The sequence below is a fragment of the Etheostoma spectabile genome, unplaced genomic scaffold (assembly GCF_008692095.1).
Source record: "Etheostoma spectabile isolate EspeVRDwgs_2016 unplaced genomic scaffold, UIUC_Espe_1.0 scaffold00569752, whole genome shotgun sequence".
Lineage (NCBI taxonomy): Eukaryota > Metazoa > Chordata > Actinopteri > Perciformes > Percidae > Etheostoma > Etheostoma spectabile.
The window spans coordinates 2,618-7,370 of NW_022605298.1; the positions used below are offsets into that span (position 1 = coordinate 2,618).

General features: G+C 46.7%; 1 pseudogene; it reads right to left on the bottom strand.

The window, feature by feature from the left end:
• Window positions 1–1,426: 1,426 nt before the first annotated feature.
• Window positions 1,427–3,431, bottom strand: LOC116685304 (alpha-2B adrenergic receptor-like; annotated as a pseudogene).
• Window positions 3,432–4,753: the final 1,322 nt, after the last annotated feature.

Below are 4,753 nucleotides of genomic sequence, written 5' to 3' on the forward strand. Positions count from 1 at the left end.
AAGTCTCTTTATATAGACCTTAGGTCTAATACTGTATCTGAAGTCTCTTTTATATAGACCTTAGTGGTCCCCTAATACTGTATCTGAAGTCTCTTTATATAGACCTTAGTGGTCCCTAATACTGTATCTGAAGTCTCTTTATATAGACCTTAGTGGTCCCTAATACTGTATCTGAAGTCTCTTTATATAGACATTAGTGGTCCCCTAATACTGTATCTGAAGTCTCTTTATATAGACCTTAGTGGTCCCTAATACTGTATCTGAAGTCTCTTTTATATAGACCTTAGTGGTCCCTAATACTGTATCTGAAGTCTCTTTATATAGACCTTAGTGGTCCCTAATACTGTATCTGAAGTCTCTTTATATAGACCTTAGTGGTCCCCTAATACTGTATCTGAAGTCTCTTTATATAGACCTTAGTGGTCCCTAATACTGTATCTGAAGTCTCTTTTATATAGACCTTAGTGGTCCCTAATACTGTATCTGAAGTCTCTTTATATAGACATTAGTGGTCCCCTAATACTGTATCTGAAGTCTCACATTAATGTTAAAAAACCTCATAGAGAGAAATTCTCCTGCCATGGGACCTTTAAAGTGCAATTAATTGCAAATTAATCACATGTTTCATATCTGTTCAAAATATGCTTTAAAATGGATTTTTACATTTTCTTTTTTTAACCCAGTGGCTTTTGAGACTGGACGTACAGATTCAGTTTCATCACCAACATTCAACCCAGCTGGAGATACGTGGTTTTCACTGGACAGGAAGGAGAAGAAACACTGGCCTCAAGCGTGGTGGGGTAAAAACCTCCGTCTGGGTATCAGACGCAGGGCAGAAGGACAGAGACGCATGACATGGAAATATCCAAGCAAACGTAACCAGAACTTTAAGTACAGTACAGTTCTTGAGTAAACGCACCGACTCGCCGTTTTAGAGGAATGAAAAGAAAAACATTAAGGGGAAAAAAGATGAAAAGAAGTGCGGGGGGGGGGGGGGGGGGGGGGGGGGGGGGGGGGGGGGGGGGGGGGGCAAATAGCTCAGCTCCTATCCCATTAACATGTAGAGTCTCCATCTTTCATCTTTCAGCCTCTGCCGATTCTCTTGCTCTGGTTTTTTTCCCAGAGAGAGGTGTACGCAGCGGTTCCCAGAGACGTGGGAATGAAGGCTCGATTCATCATGACGTGCACGCCCGAGATGTTACAGCTACACATGGGGGGTGTGGGGGGGGTGTGGGGGGGTGGGGGGGGCACAGAGGGAGGAACCGAGGGAGGATGCTCACATTTCCCCTGATCTTGTGTTCCTTAAGTGGCCATTTTATCTCCGATAAAGGACACTTAGTGAAATTTGTTCTCTTCCAGTTAGACCCTTAGGCAACGCTCCTCTACTCACACGCGCACACACACACACACACACACACACACACACAAACACACACACACACACACACACACACACAGACCTAAACAAAACACATCATTTGAGATTTAAATTACTGAACACAGACCCTGTTTCCTCTTGACTTACGTTTCGAAACATAATCGAATCATTCTTCTTCAAGAGTCGTTGAATATTCAATTACGCCGTATTCTTAAATGACATTAAAGATAAATGATCAGGCCACTTGACCACGGCATTCGGAAATCTCCCTTTGTCGACCCTGCTCTGACTGAAATAACAGCGTTCAGGCAAACACACGGAGGACACCGCGGATGCACTTTCCTCCTCAATGTACACGTGTTCATGTCGATGCTGAAGAAAGGTCAATCCCGTTCCAAATACAGAAAGAAACAAATCTTTTTTTCTGTTAAGATAAAACGTCTTTCTGATTTGATCCTTTCCTGTTCTAGAAGAACGTGCCCTTTGTGGCGCTGTAGAGGATCCTCTTGAAGGCCTTCCTGAAATCGTGGTTGAAGATGGTGTAAATGACCGGGTTGAGGCAGGAGTTGCAGTAGCCGATCCAAAAGAAGAATTTGAACAGAGGGTTGGGGATGGTGCACACCTCGGGGCACACCGCCTGCAGCGAGTAGGAGAAGAAGAAGGGGAACCAGCAGATCACAAAGCCCCCCATCACCACAGCCAGGACGAAGGTGAACCTCTTCTCCCTGTTCACCATGGCTTTGCGGCGGGATGTGGGCGTCCCCTGAAACTTCGGCGTCTCCTCCGGTGCCAGTTTGGTTGAGCCGGAGGAGGTGGCCATTGTGTTTTTGTATCTGCAGGCCAGGTTCAGCATCTGAACCTTAAAGCCTTTCCTTCGGGGCAATCCCAAAGCTTCACCGTCAGCCTTGTTTGTCTCTTCTTTGCCGTTAACACCGTCCTCGCACATTTCTGAGCCAGAGCTCGATGAGTTCTCGGTGGGGGGTGCTTCCCCTCCTTCGTTTGCATGCATCTGGGACTCTCTGCGGGTGACGGTACCAGTTAGGGGAACAGCTGAGAGGATTTGGCTGCCATGTTGAGAGATTAAAGGGGAGGAGGTGGATTTCTGGACAGGAGCGTTAGTCGACTCAGCAGGGTGCTGATTGTCCTGGCTTGCGGTTTTCTCAGGCGGGTTTTGCAACGAGGAAGTTGATTCAGAGCCCGGCGTTTTGGCCAGGCCTTTTACTTGTTGGCCAGCTGTCACACCTCCTTGATCCCCATTCTGTTGTGACTGCTCCGATATCTTGGCTGGAGGCTCGTTGGTTCCCGGGCTTGCGTTTCCTCCTGCTGTCACGGTGTTCTTCTGTCCAGGCGGGTGGCGTGTGTGCTGCTTCGCGATCTGATAAATCCTCACATACACCAGGATCATTATCACACAGGGGACGAAGAAAGAGCCGATGGTGGAGTAGAGAATGTACCAGCGCTCGTTGTTGAGCTCGCACACCTCTTCGCCTCCTTCGCTCTTGTCCAGGGTGAGAAGAGGAGGGAAAGAGATGACCGCAGAGATCAGCCAGACCACGATGATGGCCGTCTTGATTCGTATCGGGGTGCGTTTGGTTCCGTAGGACACGGGCCGGGAGATGGACAGGTAGCGATCCAGCGCTATGGCGCACAGGTGCACGATGGAGGAGGTGCAGAAGAGAACATCCAGCGCCAGGTAGATCTCACACCAAATGGAGCTGAACGCCCAGTAGCCCTGCAGCTCGTTGGCCAATGAGAACGGATGATAAGCGTGGCGACTAAAATATCTGCTGCAGCCAGCGACACCAGGAACAGGTTCTGAGCCCCCTTAAGGGATCGAGACGTCAGGACGGCGATGATGACCAGGATGTTCCCGACGATGGTGAGGATCATCATGGAGGTATGGCTATGGCGAAAGCTGCGGGTGGCTTGTGGCGTGTAGGGCGCCGTCCTGGCGGTGCTCCGGTTGCAGGGTTGGGTGCCGGAGAGGAGGCTGATGTTCCGTTGGGGAGTCCGATGAGGTCGACAGGCAGGGGGCGTTCGCAGCTGCTGCCATGGTTTGGTGACGCGGACACTTATAGAGTTTAGACGGCAAAGGGGTGTTTCTGTTGTGGACCATTGAGAAACAGTGTTCCCCAGTTAGAGAGACTGAGGGGCAGATGGTTGTAAGTCAAGGGGAAGCCATGTAATCTGCAAGAGAGAGACTCTTTTATGTCAACGTTTACTGTAAATGTGACATTCATACATATAAAGAAAGCATTCAGGACATACAACACATATATGAACTGGCTGAGTACTAAACATTTCAAAAGGTAAATAGTTAGAGATCGGCATGGGGAACTTTCCATAAAATCATCTCTCAATGCAAATCAGACCAGCTGTTAGTCTAACTGGAATAACACCATGCCGATCTCTAGGTATGGTGAAGTGTATGTGATGACTTGGGGGGGAGGGGTGTATACTTCTGCCCCTGTATTTTAACATAGGGGGTGTATACTTATGCCCCCTGTATTTTAACATAGGGGGGTGTATACTTATGCCCCTGTATTTTAACATAGGGGGTGTATACTTATGCCCCCTGTATTTTAACATAGGGGGGTGTATACTTATGCCCCCTGTATTTTAACATAGGGGGGTGTATACTTATGCCCCCTGTATTTTAACATAGGGGGGTGTATACTTATGCCCCTGTATTTTAACATAGGGGGGTGTATACTTATGCCCCTGTATTTTAACATAGGGGGTTGTATACTTATGCACCTGTATTTTATCATGGGGGGGGGGGGTGGATTCTTATAACCCCTGGAACTGAAGGGACATTGGCGGATAGACTATTATAACATTACACAAAAATACACAATCAAATAGTTATTTAAATTTGTAATATATTGCTTTTCCCATAAATAACACTGCTGTTTCATTGTATTTTTAAATGCTAGTTTTTGCAGTCTGCTCAGCGATGACAGAAAGAAGCAGAGAGACATCAAAGTCCACTTGTCAGGATTTTCTTTTGTGCACAAACTGTCACTAAAGAGCCGACGTCTGTAGTCAGAGACGTTGGGAATATTTTGATGATTTTCATGGGTTTTTGTTGCTTTGAAGGAGTCGGATTTGGTTGTTTTTTTCGCCTCCTTTGCAACATTTTTGGTTCATTTATCTCTCATTCTAAATCAAATCAGATATTCTACATTTCCCTTCCTGCAGCTCTTTCTCTTCCTCAGCTATACATGTCTTTATATGAGCAAGTTTGTCCAGGAAGCCTTTGTCTGAGGGTATAAGCTGCTCCATTGATAATAAATCCATATGTTCTATTATGCAAAAACCGTAACAGTCAAATTTCTATGTTTCTGATCATTGTAACGATCCCTCTCACCGGCA